Genomic DNA, 19,571 nt, shown 5'->3' with positions numbered 1-19,571 from the left:
AGAAACCTTTATAACTTTTAAATGAAAAGGGATTTTTGAGTGATTCTTTTTCTGATAGTCTTAAAATTTTGTCTAGTTTTTTATGAGATTTATTTGGAAAAAATTTGGAGAAATTTTTATGCACGCGTTGGTTTTCACGTTAGTACCCATTTTCGTTATTGCCGTAGGTTCCGGAAGAGGTGACGGAGCCGCGAACTTTGCCGAGCTAGACTCCGACTTCTCCGAACCAGGCAAGCATGTTCGAACCTTTGATATGATAGATGTTTTGCATGTTTGCGTGAAAGTTTGTGTGTGGCATATGAGTATCGGTGAGTTCCCCGTTGCTTGTGAGGCAACTACCCGCATGTTCCAAAGTTGCGATGATCTCTGGTGAGAGATGGCCTAATCATGTGGTGACATGAAGGGCAGCAAGGTGGTACTGTTGTAGCATACCAGCCTTGCGTCATCCGACAAATCCCGACGTTAACGTGGGCGGAGCCACGTTACCATTCTTTTCCCTTCCGTGCTACCACATGTTTCTTTTGCCAGGATGCGGTTTAGTAAGTTGGTAACCTCTTTCCGTGTACACACCAAACAGAGGGGCCGGGATGATGGTACCTTGGCCCAGGATTAAAGCCAGTCATCCGGTCAGGGGGCATGGGTGTTTCCGGTTGGGACCGAGAGGGGGGCACCCCCTTAGAGCGCGCGTATAGAAATTTGATCCCATGCTACGCGAGGTTGTAGCCTCCCCGTCTCAAGGATTTTCATGAGCGTTGCCGAGGGTGATCCCTGGCTTCGTAATGTTGAATAGGTGTGCACTGGTTAGACGTGTTTCTTCTAAAACACCGTAAACGGAACTAGTCTCCGTGACTACTGAAATCCGTTGGCTGTGGTTAAGTACAAACTCTGCAGAGTCAAATTCTTCCAAGTCATCGTATCCATGATCAAGTAGTGAAGTCAGTATACCCCTATCTATCCGCGTGGAAAACTTGTCCCCCGGTGAACAAGCTCAAGTGGTGAACCCAATTTAATTATTATTACTGTGGATGGACTAACCTTATATTTGTCTCGTACTTGTAATAATTTATAATCTTGAGCTACTGAATTATTGAGCTACAATATAAGCCCTTTATGCAACGTCGCGCAGACGTCCGACTGTGGCATGTTTTTGTTTTCTTACTTTAAATATAAGCCCTTTATGTGATATCGCTCAGACGTCCGACTGTGGCACGCACTGCCTTTATTTTCTGTTATAAGCCCTTTATGTGGTGTCGCCCCGACGCCCGACTGTGGCATCATCATTCTCGCAGTTTCCTCTCGAGGAGTCATTCAGACACTCGTTTGGCACCAGTATTATTATTCTTGCAGTTTCCTCTCGAGGAGTCATTCAGACACTCGTTTGGCACCAGTATTATTATTCTTGCAGTTTCCTCTCGAGGAGTCATTCAGACACTCGTTTGGCACCAGTACTACTATTCTGCAGTTTCCTCTCGAGGAGTCATTCAGACCCTCGTTTGGCACCCAGTATTTATTATCTCTATGTCTGAACGCACTGGTTAACTTGTTCATATGCTTCATGTTTACATTTGTTATATCTTATGTCCGAACTATCTTGCGAGTACTTTCATAGTACTCACCTGGCTTGTTGATTTGCAAGATGTTGACGAAGGTGATCTCTTGGATGAAGAGTTTGATAGCGCGTCCGACGCCTAGAGGAGTCCCAGTCAGTCCTGTGCGATCCCGGATATTGGTCACATGTATTATATACGCTTCCGCCACCCGTAATAAGATTTTCCGCCTCCGTTATTATCATGAGTTAGTAGTTATACCACCCTATCCGCCGTCTTGTTTTATCGGCATGCATGTAATAAATTGTTGGGTAGTCTCCGCTCAACCTTGTATTATATTCAGTACTCCTGGTATTTTTCGTCTGTGACCAAGATATTGTCTACAAGTGAGAAGGGATTCTTCCTTACTGGTCCGTAAAAGGGATTGGTCTCTCAATAATTATTTTATTGAAAACCGGTCGTGACAAGCTTGGTACCAGAGCCAGGCTGATTGTAGGAAGCCACTAGGTGCGATCGCTAATCGGTTATTAGCGTCTTTTGCACTTTTTCAGCATTTTGCAAATTGTAGCTATTTTCTGTTGGTCATCATAAATTTATGACATGACTACTCAGAATTTTTGCCTACTTTTGTAGATGGCTGGCTATAGCTGTGAGAATCGAGTGTTCACGAATGTGCCCGAGGGGTTTGTCAAGCTCCTCGTCTCCATCACCAAGCTCGCGATCGGGCCAGCAACTCGCCCGGAGTTCACGCTCTATCAGCACAAGCTCAGCGACGATGTGTCTATGCACCAAGCTGTGGTGCAATTCAAGGGAGGACGCTCTGCAGCTCGCCACTTCCGTTTTGTGGGAAGGGCCATGCCTACGGAGAGGCATGGCATGCAGATGGCTGCCCGTGAGGCGATAGCTCGTCTTCGGGACATCCTTCCTACGATGAAGACTCGTCGCTACCGCTACCTCCCATGCCATGTGCCATACACCAGTCACTATGCATTCGCCTGCCATCGGGGAGAGCGAGATGAAGCCATCAAGATGGTTGTGGAGTATCTCAAGGCTCTGGAGGAGTCTTTCGACAACCTCGTAGACGATCTTGTGGCTGCCCGCATGGACTTAGTCCAGGGCGGTCCTGCCAGCAGGAAGGAGCTTCTTCACACGGCACCGCCTCTGACATTTGTCTCGTCTTCAGCCTCTTATGAACCGGCCGTTTTGGCCACTGCTCGCCGTCTGCCTACCACTGAGGAGTTCGACCGAGTCATCGCTCCTACTCCAGTCAGAGCTGTACCGCCTGCCGCACCCGCTCTACCACCTGTCGCTCCCACTCCATCACTGCAGCGCAGCGTTACGCGCCAGGAGCCAGCTAGAGAGGAGGTGGAGGTTGATTCTCCTGGACCGCTGAGTCTTGCCATCGGCAAGGGGAAGGAAATCTACACCATCTCCGACTGAGAGCACCGAGTAGCCGCGCGTTATGTCTGCTTGTATGATGTGTTTCCTCTGTACGCTAGTTTGTATTGGTGTGTTTGCTGCCTTCCGGAGTAGTACGCTAGTCTAAATAACATGTCAGGAATGTGTACGCACATCCTGAGTGCTGCATCATGTGTTTGTATTTCGCGTGTAAGATTTGTGTTAGGCAGTCTTTTCTCCATGCAAAACCGCTTATGTTTTCCTTGAAAACCTTGAGGTCTTTAAATTGTTGCCTTTGCAAAGTTTTCCTTGTGCTACACTGTTTTTTTCTCATGGGTTTTGCAAAATAATACCCCAGACAAGAAAAATGTCTCGTCCATGGACTCGCTCCATGCCCAATCAGCCAGAAGAGGTTTATGGGACACAGACTAGCAACAATTTCACTCAGGGTCAGTCCAGTCAACAAGACAGCGAAGCAGCCCTGTCTCAAGTATGCCGTCTCTTCGAGCAAAGCCAGCAACAGCACCAAGAGATGATGAATCATGTCATCAATCTGGGAAACCACCGTGAACCCTATCAACCTCATTCCAAGTTATCTGAGTTACAGAAGACTCGCCCTTCAACCTTTGCTCACACCGATAGGCCGCTGGAGGCCGATGATTGGCTTCGTGACATTGAAAGGAAACTGATTATTGCTCAGTGTTCGGATCACGAGAAGGTGCTTTATGCACCACACTACCTTACTGGAGCAGCTGCAGCATGGTGGGAGAACTTCCTACACATGCATCCCAGTGAACACAACATCACCTAGGAAGAGTTCAAGGAAGGCTTCCATGGGGCACACATCCCCAGGAGCATCATAAAACTCAAGAAGAGAGAGTTTGATGACCTGAAGCAGAGAGGCATGTCAGTGACAGAATACAATGGTCAGTTTACCCAGCTATCTCGTTATGCCTACGACGAGCACATGACAGAAAACAAGAAGATGGAAAAATTCCTGGACGGCCTGGCACCAGGACTAAAATGCCAACTGGTTGTACACATTTTCCCGGATTTTAAAACTCTGGTTGACAAGGCCATTACCTTGGAGAATGAGCGCCGTAGTCTGGAAGATCTTCGTAAGCGAAAGAGGGACAAGACGACTCTTCCTCGCAACAACCGAAGCAAGACTGGGGTTCCAAGGACAGAAGCAAGGAGATCCACGACTACCGATCCAAGGCCCGTCAGACAGTTTCATGCCAGGGACAAAGAGTTCACGTACCATCCAGGGGTCACATGCTATGCTTGTGGGGAGGAAGGGCACTATGCTAAACAATGCCCAAAGCCGAGGAACGCGGCCCCCAAGCCAAACAATGGTGGAAACAATCCAGCCCCCAAGCGCAACAATTTCAACCCCAACAACAACCACAAGAAGGGTCACCTGAACCATGTGACCAGGGAAGAGGCGCAGAATGCCCCAGACATCGTGCTCGGTACGTTCCCTGTCAACACAGTACCTGCCACGGTTTTGTTTGATTCTGGAGCTTCCCATTCGTTCGTTTCGAAGAGTTTTGTTTTACAACATGGTTTTCCGATACTCCCCTTGGAAAAATCTATGATCATCAAGTCCCCCGGAAATAAGCAAATCGCTCAAGGTTACTGCCAAGGAGTGGTCATTGAGTTCGAAGGACTACAACTCCAAGCAAATCTCATCGTGTTGGAGAGTAAAGGACTGGATGTCATTTTAGGAATGGACTGGTTGACCACCAACAAAGGATTCATTGAATATTTCAATCGGATCGTGATTCTCACCCACCATCATGGCAAGACAATAAAGGTTACAGCTCAAGAAAGGCCATGGTCACAGCAACCAAAACTGAACAAAGTGGACATTTCTGAACTGAGAAAAGTTGCAGTGGTATGCGAGTTTCCTGATGTGTTCCCTGAAGAACTGCCAGGCATGCCACCAGACCGAGAGATAGAGTTCAGCATCGAACTAGCACCTGGCACCGCTCCCATCTATAAGAAGCCTTATAGAATGGCACCCTAAGAATTAGTGGAGTTGAAGAAGCAGATAAAGGAATTGTTGGACAAAGGATTTATTCGAGCCAGCTCCTCACCTTGGGGTTCGCCAGTGTTGTTCGCCAAGAAAAAGGATGGGACACTGAGACTGTGTATAGACTATCGAGCTCTCAATATGGTCACCATCAAAAACAAATATCCGATGCCACGGATAAATGATTTGTTTGACCAGCTCGCACAAGCCAAGGTATTCTCAAAAATTGATTTGAGGTCGGGATATCATCAACTGAAAGTACGGACAGAAGATATTCCCAAGACAGCATTCACTTCCAGATACGGATTATATGAGTTCACCGTGATGCCTTTTGGTCTAACAAACGCCCCCGCATATTTCGTCCACCTCATGAACAAAGTGTTCATGAAGTTCATGGACAAGTTTGTTGTGGTGTTCATCGACGATATTCTGGTTTACTCAAGGACACCAGAAGAGCATGCTGAGCATCTCCGAATGGTTTTGGGAGAATTAAGAAAACACCAGTTGTACGCCAAATTTAGCAAGTTCGAGTTTTGGCTAAGACAAGTTGGTTTCTTAGGCCATATATTGAACCAAGAAGGCGTGGCCGTAGACCCAGAAAAAGTCAAAGCCATACTTGACTGGAAGCCGCCCGCCAACGTTACAGATGTGCGGAGTTTCCTAGGAATGGCAGGATATTACAGAAGATTTATTGAAGGATTCTCCACTGTGGCAAAACCAAAAACACAGTTGCTCAAGAAGGACAAGAAATTTGTATGGACGGAAGCATGCGAGAAAAGCTTCCAAGAACTCAAGAAGAAGCTGACAACCGCACCGGTCTTAACTGTGCTAGAAATACACAAGAGTTTCGAAGTATATTGTGACGCATCCCGAAAAGGTCTCGGGTGTGTGCTGATGCAGGATGGCAAAGTTGTCGCATATGCCTCCAGGCAGCTGCGAAAACATGAGGAAAATTACCCAACACATGACCTGGAGCTAGCAGCAGTCATTCATGCACTCAAGGAGTGGAGGCACTTTCTGTTGGGAAATCGCTGTGAAATATATACAGACCATAAGAGCCTCAAATATATTTTCACACAGCCAGAGCTAAATTTACGCCAACGACGCTGGTTGGAACTGGTCAAGGACTATGATGTCGGTATTCACTACCATCCAGGGAAGGCAAATGTAGTGGCCGACGCCCTTAGTCGAAACCCCAGCCCGGACAATGACGGTCCGCAAAACTTGAGGCCTGAGTTTCAGCAAGAGTTCGCTAGGCTCAACATGATGTTAGTCTCTGAGGGCACCGTATCAAATCTGGAGATACAACCCACCCTGCTAGAACAAATTAAGAAAGCTCAACAGGGACATCCCAGCGTCGAAGGTATAAAGAAGAAAATGAACCTTGGTAAGGATTCAGAGTTCGTCACAGACAGTGAAGGGACATTATGGTACGGAGACAGACTTTGCGTACCTAACATTGAGGAACTCAAGCAACAAATCTTAACCGAAAGCCACACCACTCCATACTCGATCCATCCTGGAGGACCCAAAATGTACAAGGACATTCAGGAAAGATTTTGGTGGCACGGTATGAAAAGAGATATAGCCACATTTATTGCTTGTTGCGATTCTTGTCAGCGCATCAAGGCCGAGCATCAAAAGCCAGCAGGGCTACTCCAGCCAAACAGGATACCAGAGTGGAAATGGGATGAAATAGGAATGGATTTCATTGTCGGATTACCGCGATCACAACGCGGAAATGACGCCATATGGGTCATCACAGACCGACTAACCAAGGTTGCTCATTTCATTCCCGTGAAGACTACCTACTCCACGCAAAGACTGGCCAAACTTTATCCCTCCCGTATAGTTTGTTTGCATGGAGTCCCAAAGACTATAATATATGATCGAGACACACAATTTGTCTCCAAATTTTGGGATCACCTACAACAAGCTCTGGGCACGCGACTAGCTTTCAGCACAGCATACCACCCGCAGACTGATGGACAAATAGAACGTGTAAACCAAATCCTAGAGGATATGCTAAGAGCCTGTGTGCTCACCTATGGATCTAGTTGGGAAGAGAGTTTGCCATATGCCGAATTTGCTTACAACAACAGTTACCAAGCCAGCTTGCAAATGGCACCCTTTGAAGCATTGTACGGACGGAGGTGTCGTACTCCACTGAATTGGTCAGAAACAGGTGACAGCCGTATCTTCGGCCCAGACATGCTTAAAGAGGCCGAGGAGAAAGTTAAACAGATCAGGGACAGACTCAAGACCGCGCAGAGCCGACAAAAGAGCTACTATGATCAGAAGCATCGTGAGGTTAGCTTTGAACCCGGTGATTCCGTATACCTCCGAGTATCTCCTATGAGGGGTCTGCAACGGTTCAAAATTAAGGGGAAGCTAGCCCCAAGATTTATTGGACCATTTTGTATAAAAGCACGAAGAGGCACGGTAGCCTACCCAACTAGACTTACCCAAGGAGCTGTCAGACATCCATGACGTGTTTCACGTCTCTCAACTGAGAAAATGTGTAAGCAACCCAGAGAAGCAGGTATCCCATGAGAGCATTGATGTGTAACCAGACCTCACCTACAGAGAGAGGCCAGTAAAGATTTTAGAAGAGTCTGAACGGAGGACCCATCAGAAAACAACAAAGTTTTTCAGAGTTCAGTGGAGCAACCACACTGAGGATGAAGCCACATGGGAAAGGGAAGATTTTCTTCAGGCAGAATATCCATATCTATTTGAGGATCAACAGAAATCTCGAGGACGAGATTTTTCCTAAGGGGGTAGGTGTTGTGACACCCAAATTTTTATTTGGATTTTTCAAAATATTTTATTTGACTTGAGGGAGGTGATTTAGATTTTTTTTCAAAAGAACTCTCCCTTTCAAATATTTTTCTCATGACAAGAGTTTTATTTGGATTCACCCAAGACTTGCTTTTGGTCTTGGAGATCCTTGCCTTTTTATTTTGACTCAAGACAAAATGCTTTTCACTTAGGTATATGCCTTTTGAAAATCGCTTTGAAATTGCACTATGGCTTTTGGAATAATCCTTTGCCACTTTCAACATTTCTTTCTTGCAATGGCCTTAGTGCAAATCCACTCTCCTAAACCTTCCCTCACCTTTGGATCATGATTTGCATCAAATCCAGCAAGTTGAACCTCCCCATATGATTGTTTTTCCACTTAAATCTATTCAAACAAATTTATGTCTTCTATTCTAGCCATTGGTGATTTACAAAGGAACTCCACTTTCTGTTTTGCTTTTTGCCCCCAAACCTTTTTCCCTTCCTAGTCCCTTGAACCCTCAACCTAGATCCATGAAGATCCACTGGTCTTCAGTTCAAATTTTTCAAACTACACTTGCTGCAAGTTTGGACCAGATTTGTCAAATTTGGTCAAATTCATTCAAATCCATCTCCAAAAATTCCAAGTAAAATCAGGCAGCCTCTGGGTGCATTGAGTGGTCACCTCACCAAGTACCAGCTCCAGAAAAAAAATTCTCATTCCCAAATCATTCTGTCGAACACCTACAGTGCATTGTCAAAATCAGGTTCAGTAAAGTTCAGAGAACAGTTTCAGTGCACTGTCGTTTTCTTCAGAGCCCGACGTCGATCTCGCCAGTGCCGCTGTGTCGCCGTGTTCCCTGTCCCCTCCCCCTTGTCCTCTACACCGCACGAGCGTCTGGCACCTTGCGGACGTTGGCGACGAGCAGCAGAAGGTGCGCCGCCCCGTGACCGACGCCAGCGGCGGCTTTGCGGCCACCAGAGAGAGGCGCAGCGCTGACGGCGCCACCCAGCGCCGCCCAAGCCACCGGAGCTCGCCGCGTGGCCTTCCACCCCCCATAACGCGCTGCCATCTTTGTCGTGAACCGCAGGGCGCGGAGCGCGCTCTCGGCCGCCGACGTGCCTCTGCAGCCACTCCACCGTGGACCGACGCCGTTACGCCAAGACCAGCCGGGATTAGCGGAGGAACGGCACCAGTAACTTCCACTGATGCTGCCTGGCCACTCAAACCTCCTGCCAATCCACTGCATCGCCATAATCGCTTGCCGGAGATTCTCCGTTCACGGCCACCCCGTCGATCCGCCTATAAATAGAGGCCCCGAGCTTCAACTCGAACCCACACCATCCCTGCACTCCACCTAGAGCACGCCTAGCCACTGGAAGAGCCCCGAGGAGGTCTCCTTCCTTGACTCCGGCCGACGCGACCCGCCACGGGATCCAGCTCGATTCGCTCCCGTGCGTGCGCCTCTGCCTCCCATCTCTTTTCCAGTAGCTTCACTATGCATCCCTCCTTCTGACCCGCGCTTCAATTCGAAGTTTGCAGCCCTCCACCGGAGTTCTCCACCATCACCCGAGCCGCCGTCCGCCGGAGAAAGTGTCGCCGTCGACGTGGTGCTCCCCGTTGGTCGAGTCCACCACCCACCGACGCGGAAGAACACACTGAAGCTCTTGGTACCCTCCGATCTTCCTGATTCGCCGTGGTTCGACGCCGGCGTCCACCGCAGTCTTCGGGCGCCGGCGAGCTTTTTGAACCTGACATGTGGACCCCCCATGTCAGCCTCTGTTCTATTCTCCCTCGAACCGTTTTCTGTTGGCGCTTTCAGGCAAAATACGTTTTCCCTCTTTAGCTAGCGCATTTCTTTCCGAAGCGTTTTCTGGTTTCTCAGTTTAAACCCTGGAACTTTTCTGTTTCATTACAGATGGGTCCCTAGACAGAAACCTATATAACTTTTAAATGAAAAGGGATTTTTGAGTGATTCTTTTTCTGACAGTCTTAAAATTTTGTCTAGTTTGTTATGAGATTTATTTGGAAAAATTTTGGAGAAATTTTTATGCACGCGTTGGTTTTCACGTTAGTACCCATTTTCGTTATTGCCGTAGGTTCCGGAAGAGGTGACGGAGCCGCGAACTTTGCCGAGCTAGACTCCGACTTCTCCGAACCAGGCAAGCATGTTTGAACCTTTGATATGATAGATGTTTTGCATGTTTGCGTGAAAGTTTGTGTGTGGCATATGAGTATCGGTGAGTTCCCCGTTGCTTGCGAGGCAACTACCCGCATGTTCCAAAGTTGCGGTGATCTCTGGTGAGAGATAGCCTAATCATGTGGTGACATGAAGGGCAGCAAGGTGGTACTGTTGTAGCATACCAGCCTTGCGTCATCCGACAAATCCCGACGTTAACGTGGGCGGAGCCACGTTACCGTTCTTTGCCCTTCCGTGCTACCACATGTTTCTTTTGCCAGGATGCGGTTTAGTAAGTTGGTAACCTCTTTCCGTGTACACACCAAACAGAGGGGCCGGGATGATGGTACCTTGGCCCAGGATTAAAGCCAGTCATCCGGTCAGGGGGCATGGGTGTTTCCGGTTGGGACCGAGAGGGGGGGCACCCCCTTAGAGCGCGCGTATAGAAATTTGATCCCATGCTACGCGAGGTTGTAGCCTCCCCGTCTCAAGGATTTTCATGAGCGTTGCCGAGGGTGATCCCTGGCTTCGGAATGAAGAATGGGTGTGTACTGGTTAGACGTGTTTCTTCTAAAACACCGTAAACGGAACTAGTCTCCGTGACTACTGAAATCCGTTGGCTGTGGTTAAGTACAAACTCTGCAGAGTCAAATTCTTCCAACTCATCGTATCCATGATCAAGTAGTGAAGTCAGTAAACCCCTATCTATCCGCGTGGAAAACTTGTCCCCCGGTGAACAAGCTCAAGTGGTGAACCCAATTTAATTATTATTACTGTGGATGGACTAACCTTATATTTGTCTCGTACTTGTAATAATTTATAATCTTGAGCTACTGAATTATTGAGCTACAATATAAGCCCTTTATGCGACGTCGCGCAGACATCCGACTGTGGCATGTTTTTGTTTTCTTACTTTAAATATAAGCCCTTTATGTGATGTCGCTCAGACGTCCGACTATGGCACGCACTGCCTTTATTTTCTGTTATAAGCCCTTTATGTGGTGTCGCCCCGACGCCCGACTGTGGCATCATCATTCTCGCAGTTTCCTCTCGAGGAGTCATTCAGACACTCGTTTGGCACCAGTATTATTATTCTTGCAGTTTCCTCTCGAGGAGTCATTCAGACACTCGTTTGGCACCAGTATTATTATTCTTGCAGTTTCCTCTCGAGGAGTCATTCAGACACTCGTTTGGCACCAGTACTACTATTCTGCAGTTTCCTCTCGAGGAGTCATTCAGACCCTCGTTTGGCACCCAGTATTTATTATCTCTATGTCTGAACGCACTGGTTAACTTGTTCATATGCTTCATGTTTACATTTGTTATATCTTATGTCCGAACTATCTTGCGAGTACTTTCATAGTACTCACCTGGCTTGTTGATTTGGCCAGATGTTGACGAAGGCGATCTCTTGGATGAAGAGTTTGATAGCGCGTCCGACGCCTAGAGGAGTCCCAGTCAGTCCTGTGCGATCCCGGATATTGGTCACATGTATTATATACGCTTCCGCCACCCGTAATAAGTCTCCTCGAGCCTCTCTCCGATGCTCGAAGAGCTGTAGTCTTCATGAGTCATATCACTCGCTTCGCGGTGATATTTTCCGCCTCCGTTATTATCGTGAGTTAGTAGTTATACCACCCTATCCGCCGTCTTGTTTTATCGGCGTGCATGTAATAAGTTGTTGGGTAGTCTCCGCTCAACCTTGTATTATATTCAGTACTCCTGGTATTTTTCGTCTGTGACCAAGATATTGTCTACCAGTGAGAAGGGATTCTTCCTTACTGGTCCGTAAAAGGGATTGGTCTCTCAATAATTATTTTATTGAAAACCGGACGTGACAAGGGGGCGGTGAGGCCTCCGCGGCAGCACAGCCGGCCACGGGAGGCAGGAGCAGGCGGCACGATCGGCGCTGCTTTGGGCGGCTGGAGCAAGAAGACCAGAGGTTGAAGAAGCACTATGGCCGTTGGATGGACATCGTACGGTCACTGCAGCTAGAATCGTTTATATTGACTAAGTTGACAAAGCCCTTGGTACGTCAACTTAGTCGGCCCACAGGTCAGCTTCCGAAACGGTGCGCCCCAAATGTCAGGGGGAGGAATGATTTTTTGGGCGGGTGAAGCTAGAATATCCGAGATTGAAGAAGAAGCACGGCATCCGTTGGATGGACATCCAACGGCCACTGCTGCTAGAACCGTGTGTTGACTATAAGTTGACAAAGCCTTGCATACGCGTCAACTCTGTTTTTTTAGGGGACGCGTCAACTTAGTAAGGCCAAAAGTGTGTGGCAGAGAACTTATAGCCCATTTGAGATTTGTAAGAATGTGTAGCCCATGTTTGAATTCTAATGGAATTTACTACAGCCCATTTACAGTTTGTTAAAAGTACAACCCATTTCAACCAACCGTTGAAAACAGAATTCAATAAAATTTCCCACATTTTGATGGGATCCGAAATATTTTTATCCCGAAATTTCTAGTCACATTAAATACAATTTCAATATAAATTTATATTACGTAAAAATCCAACGAAACATTGCGCTCACAACAATTAATGAAATTAAAATTTTCAATATCCAAAAATAATATTTTATAAAGTAATCACGTGTTTGGTGCATTTTTTATAGCTACTGCCCAGTTTTTATAATTACATCCCATTTATTATTTCTTAAAGCCCATTTCCTTGTTAAGCCTAATGCATCCCTCCTAGGAAAGATTTGCAGCCCAGCGGGGCGGAGAATAACAACTTGACCTTGCCTGGGTATTCCTAAAAAAACTATAGCTGGGCTAGCCATTTTCAGCTTGAAAAAAATTAATATCTGGGCTGGATATCTGGCCTGGGCTAGACGGGCACAGCCCGCCCAGTTAATACCTGCAGCGATGTTTTCGTTGTTGTTCAGAGGAGAAAAATTAATATCTGGGCTAAACATCAAAAACTCTGCAGTGCTCACACCTCAAAAACACAAATACTGCTCGAGCTGCTTGGTCCCAGCTGTCGGCCGCTTCTTGTGCAATTCTCTCGTATATTGACTACTACATAGGTTGACAATGGTGTGGGACCGTGATGTCAAACACCTCAAAAATAAATTATAGTTATATATATATATAATAAGGAGGCACTTGCGTACGTGAGGCTATGGACCTGGTGGGTCCCCATTGTCATCCTCTCCAAGTAAAGGCATCTCCTCGCCCACGCGCGCTTTCCGCCCGAAACAGTCAGCGCCGCCCGCCCCGCTTCCCGGTGCAGGCGATTGCTCCGCCTTCAAACGACACAAGTGTCGTCCGTCCGTCCATCTGCTGCCCACATTAATGCTACGCGGTTGCCGAGGCGGCTACTCCGGCGCCACACGTCCGTCCCTCCGCCCGCCCACCATTGCTATATAAACTGCTGCGCTGGCCATAGCCACAGTCATCCGCATTCGTTCCCTTTCTCCTGTCCACACCACTACTGCCCACCATGGATTCCTCGCGCTCCAGCGCTCTTCGGGGCGGGCGGACGATGGACCACAAGGAGATGGCAGCCATTGCTGCCGACCGGCTGGCCGGCAGGCAGCCGGAGGACGACGACGTCCCAATGGAGAACATGGTAGTCGACGATCCGGCGCCAACCCCCTCCTTCGCGCCATCCTCGGCGGTGCATTGCACCATGACCATCGGTGAGGCCCGTGCCCAATATATGGGCAGGGTGAGGCAGATGCGTGAGGAGCAGTTCCGGGAGGCGCAGGCCGACGCCGCCTACAACCACCATCTCCTCCAGGAGCACCTGCAGGCGGAGGAGCAGATCGCCGCGGAGCGGGCGGAGCAGGAGGCGCTGCTCGACTCGTACCGCTCCGCCCGCAAGGGCCGCCTCGAGCGCTGGCGGTACCGCATGCGGGTGGCAGAGGCTGCGGCCGCCTACAAAGAGGCTAGCAAAGAGGGCGATGAAGCGGGCGAGGCGCTGTTTGGCGAGAACGAGGACGAGGCAGAGGACAATGCCGGCTCCGACGAGTCCCCGCTCAGCTGGCGTCGACGAGGCCCTGCTCCGCCGAGGCCCTGCGGCGCCAACAACGAGGCAGAGGACACCGCCGGCTTCGCCGAGGCCCCGCCCCGCCAACAACGAGGCAAAGGACATCGCCGGCTCAGCCGAGGCCCCGCCCTGCCAGCAACGTGGGGGAGGATTTCCACCGCTCCGCTGAGGCGCCGCCCGCCGGCAACGAGACAGAGGACATCGCCGGTTCCGCCGAGGCCCCGCCCCGCTGCCAACGAGGCCGCACCACATAGAAAACGAGGAAGAGTAGAACACGGTAGGTCGCCGCCGCTCGGGTCCAAGTAAGGCCACCGCTGCTACCCTCCGGTTGAAGCCAAGCTAGGCGGGTTGACCATTAACGGCCGGTTAGCTTCTTGGTGGCGACGTGGAGTCGAAGAGCTGCTGGAGAAGAACGCTGCTTCTACTTGACTGCTAGTGCAGTTGGCTGACTGACACGTGGGCCCAACATGCCACATGTCAGTTACGCAACTGCACCTGTAGTTAAGTCACTGAAGCTTCTGTTCGGCTCAGGGGGCACAGGTGGGTAGCTTCGGTTAATTAATTATACCTCCAGCGCACCCCTTTTTAGTTGAAGAATGTATGAAATGTAATGAAATCCGACATGTTTATATGAAATCCGACCGTGTATGAATGAATTTATATCGATTAGTTCGAATTCCTGTATCACTGGCATTGGATGAACATGCAAAACAATACGTACTAGCATTATTCCTAGGGTGATCACCTCGTTTGCAACAGTTTCACATGTACTCCCTCCGGTCCTTTCTAGTCGTGCATACAAGTTTTGTCTGCAATCAAAGTATCTCTACTTTGACCAATCTTATACAAAAAAGTATGCACTTTCACAATGTGCGAAGTAAAAAGGAACAGAAGGAGTACAAACAATTTGAGCAGCTTTTTAGCATTTCTGTACATTGCAATCAAACACACAGGCCTGGCAATTCATAGAGAACATTCAAAACAATCGATGATTATGCATCTCAGCGACTCACATGTCAGAGGCAATATTTACTTCACAACTAAAGAATAAAGAAAAAATTGATCGACGCTGCTGACAGCAAAGGGCGTCCCATTCGAGAATATCAAACACATGTCTTGCTAAAATCAATGAGCAAAATTTGACAAGGTTGTCCCATTCCAAAATATCAATTGCCTACGATTGTGGAATGGGCAGGGTTTGCCATCAGTTCGGACATTGACATGGCACCTCGTGCTAAATAAACCAGCTGTTCTTTTTGTGCAGTTCCACCAAAATCAACCAAATTCGCGCGTAGCTTGTATGATTTCGCCCTTATATGTTGCAACGCCTTGAACTTATTGGCACCTCTTTTTTTGTGGTGGAAATGAATGATTCGATGTATTCATGAACATTTTGTGCAGTTCCATTGAAATCAAGCTGAGCACCCCTGTTTGCACAAATACAAAAAAGTGATTAGTATAAAGTAAACTGTACTATGAATTGACAGTTTCAACAGGCACATACATGGTCCATGTAGAGCACACTTTTAGAAAAATGGAACTCACTAGAAAGAATCCTAGAACAACATTGTACTCGCGCATCACAGCAAAAAAATGGAGATTTGTCAGTCCTTCTGAGCTGAAGTTAGTTTGGTCTTGTGGGGAGTAATGTAACCATCCTTCAACTGCTCCTTCTGATGAGAAGATAGACAGGGCTTCTTCATCCTGGCATAATCGAAACTAGTCACTTCACGTACTCCATATTATTCTTCAGAGGAAGATGATCCTGTTGTGCAAAGACAAGAGGACTACTAAATGCTAGCATCCCTGTTTGCTCAGAAAAAAAGGAAAGGAAATATTTAAAACAGCACAGATGAAGCACTTCTCAAGGACAATACCACTTTTTCATGACAGTATCTAAACAGTAGCACAACACTAATAGAGATGACAAAGCTCAATCATATGGATGAAATCAGTGGGCGAGTACCAACCTTTGTTAGGAGGCTTATTGTGTAGAGCATACAGATGAAGCACTTCTCCGGAACCATCTGTTGCTATCTACGGTGGTGGCCATGCTTACTATATACTCCTCGATTAGTTTAATGTTTCCAACATCTTCTTGTGTAGTTCCACTAAAATATATGGTATCTTCAAAGAAGATCCCTGTTTGCACAAGTAGAGATAATTACATATTACATTAAGAGTGGCATCAAATCAGTGGCAAAAAAATTGCTCGTTCCAGCCATAGCAATAAATTAAGATGCAAAACTATATCATTACTTGTGTCATCACATTTCCAGTGCTTCATTACAGCACCGGGAGTTGATTTTTGTTTTTCTTCCGCTTTTTCTTCCCCTTCATCACTTGGTTCAATAACAGACAAGCTTCGCCTTCAATGTAAGATTTGGCATGTCAATTAGGGAGCACAAGTATAGTACTAAACTTAATTTTCTGATGAAAGTGGCAAAATACAGGCCAGCAGTTATGAAATATCCTTATCTTACCTCAATGGGATATTACGGTGCACATACAGATTGGAAGTCTTGTCTCCATTTGTGCAGTTCACTAAAATCAAGCAACATTATCGTTCAAGTAGCACAACATATGAAAACACACTACAGAATCATGTGAAAGAAGGCTAGTACTGACCTCTCATGATGCGGAATTCAAACAACTCACAAGAAGAAGATTTGAACCAAATTCGCCTTAACGGATAGGAAGTAAGATCTCCTCTTGTGCAGTTCCACTAAGATCAAGCAATCAAGCAACGTTGTCGGTGTGACATTTTGGTTGAACTGCACAAAACACTCTTAAAACAAAAGAGTTTTGTGCAGTGCAACAAAAGGTCACAATGGCAACAAGGTGAAGTAGATAACCCTGTTTACACAGAGGTGCAAAGGAAACAATTAGTGGTCAATAACGGTGGATGACACAGAAGCCAACAAAAGAAGCATCTACCTTATCTAAATGGGAAAGAAAGCAAGACAGTAGCATTTCTCAAACGGTGGCATTGATTAATATTAACATAGAGATTATATTAACAATAAAATTCGTTAACATGTAATTTGCTTTTAACTGTGGCATTCCATCAATTTCCAGCGGCATTATTAGAGGGTGTTTGTTTACAGGGACATTTTGGTGTAGGGACTAAAAAAACTCCGTGTCAGTCCCATCTAAACCCAACAGGAGGGACTTTTAGGGACTAAAAGTGGGCATTTGGGACTAAAGAAAGAAGACCCCGAGGGAGTCTTTTTGGGACTTTTTCCAACAGTTGCCCCTGCCACGCATCGCACCTTGTCTCTATTAGTTCATTACTAGGGGTAACATGGTCTTTTAGCATGTCATTTAATAACCTCTAATCCATGTTTAGTCCCTGGAACCAAGCAGGTAGGGACTAGGGAGTTTTTAACCAAATAGGGCGTTAGATTAACAACAGCTAATGAGTTGCACGGGACAGTGGACGCACCAGCACCATGTGCATCTACCGATGTACTGTGGTCATGCACAGTCTGTTGCAACAAAGAACAAACAACCAAGGAGCATATTTGTGTTGGTCCCAGTTTTGTTATCTTTAGACACCTTTCCCTATGTGAGCGCAGCAAATCTAGTCCTGCTCAAACTCTACAGCCTTGTCCCTTCCTTTCCTTTTGAACTAGTACTTTCGCCCCTTCCTTTCCTCTTTGAACCACGTCCTAGATTTATGTGATACAACTTTCCCCACTACTTGCCCCCATTCCTTTCCTCTTTGAACCACGTCCTAGATTCATGCTATACAACTTTCCCCCTTCATTTCCTCTTAGAACCACGTCCTAGATTCATGCTATGTACAACTTTTCCCACTACTTTTCCCCACTCCTTTCCTCTTTGAACCACGTCCTAGATTCATGGTATACATGCAGCTAGAGCAATGCATGTGGAGTAAGTAAATTATACCTTAAGGTTCTTGGGGTGTGGTTCGGTGGGTGATGGGACGGCGGCGAAGAAGAAGGGGTCGGAGGCCCTCCCGCGCCGCCGTTGAGTGGAAAGTGAACAGCTGCGCTGGTAGTCCCTCGCGGACGGCGACAGCGTTAAGCCTCCTTCCCTTCCCGGCGGACGGATCCTGCCGGCTCTTTGAGCAGCAGTGAGGGGAGAGAGAGGCCAACGAAGTCTTGTTTAGATCTGGAGAGGGCGAGAGAGTGTGAAGAGAGCAACTACAAGCGCTGAGGCTCTAGCGGGAGAGGGCGAGACAGTGTGAAGAGAGAAACTACAAGCGCTGAGGCTCCAGCGTGTATATATATAGATATATACTGGAGAGAGAGTGTGAAGCGTGCAAACCCTAGAAAACATTTTGACCAGTCAAAGAATCCTCCTGGCACAAATTATGCTCAAGTGTAGTTATCGAACCCGAGACCTCAAGTTTGATGGGCGAACAGGCTAACCAGCTACACAACCCTCCCGTTATGTTCAACGAGAGGGAAATAACCATTTATACATTCATGCATTCGTGTGACAAGCATGCCGTGTTTTTTTTGTGTGTGTGGGAGTCATTGGGATTTCAATCATAATCGTGTCATGTGGCTTTGGTGGTAAGACTATCCACAGTGGTGCAGAAATAATGCAGCCTTAGTCACCTTACCTCTCTCCACGTAGTACGTTGGGTCCCACCAGTCAGAGGGTGAAACAAACAAATTAATAAGAAAAATTAAAAGCGCCAGCGGTGTATCTTACCTCACACATCTCGCTACTGCTCGGGAACACTGTCCAATTGATTCCTTTATTCGCTCACGTACTATTTCAAGTGAAATCCTTATTATAACATGCACACAAATTTTGGGCACTTGTATTCGACTTAAGTCAGTGTGCCACCGTATCTCGTATACTTACTACTCCCTTCGTCTAGGTGTAATAAGTCACGTTAGAAGGTGCAACGGGACCAAGGTGCGTGTGTGTGCGTGTGTGTGTGTGTGTTTAACAGCATGTGTGTGTTAGAGAGAGCGACAGATCGACCTACTCCTACAGAGAGATGGTGTATAGTGTACGATTTTAGCCGCGAGAGTCGGTGCATCCTCTCATTTCCGGGCGTGTCCGGTAGGGACATGCGGATAGCTGCCACACCCGCTCCTGACCAGCCTGGCCCACCCAAAGCCCCTCCATCGCCCGCGCGCGCTTCCCACTCGAAACGGTCAGCGCCGCTCCAAAGAATCGGTGCCACATTCATGCCCGGGCAGAGCGAACGTGACCTCTCACTGGCGCAAGAGTGATGGTTGCTTCGTCCGTCCAACTTACTGCTGGGTAAATGTGATTTGACGGCTCATTGGTCTTTATTACTGAGGTGGTAGGACTGCTAGATGTCCCACGCTTTCGGCGAAAGGAGGTACTACTACTAGATTACAATTTTCTCCATTCTTATAGCGGAGGCGTGCAAGAGCAGTGAAAACACGCAGGCTCAGTGACTACATGGCCCACCTCACACTATCGCCGTGCGGCACCTAACTCTTTACATAGTACTCCCTCTGTTCCTAAATATTACTAGATGAGTCCCCGCGCGTTGCCGCGGAACAGCGGTATATCTCTCTGCGCAAAATTATCGATTTCATATAACTAAAAAAACTCTATAACCGCATGAAAAATGTGGTAGCCAAACTAAATAAACTCCCATCATCATTTAGA

This window comes from Aegilops tauschii, chromosome 2, assembly GCF_002575655.3.
Source record: "Aegilops tauschii subsp. strangulata cultivar AL8/78 chromosome 2, Aet v6.0, whole genome shotgun sequence".
Taxonomy (NCBI): domain Eukaryota; kingdom Viridiplantae; phylum Streptophyta; class Magnoliopsida; order Poales; family Poaceae; genus Aegilops; species Aegilops tauschii.
This window is presented reverse-complemented; position numbering follows the sequence as displayed.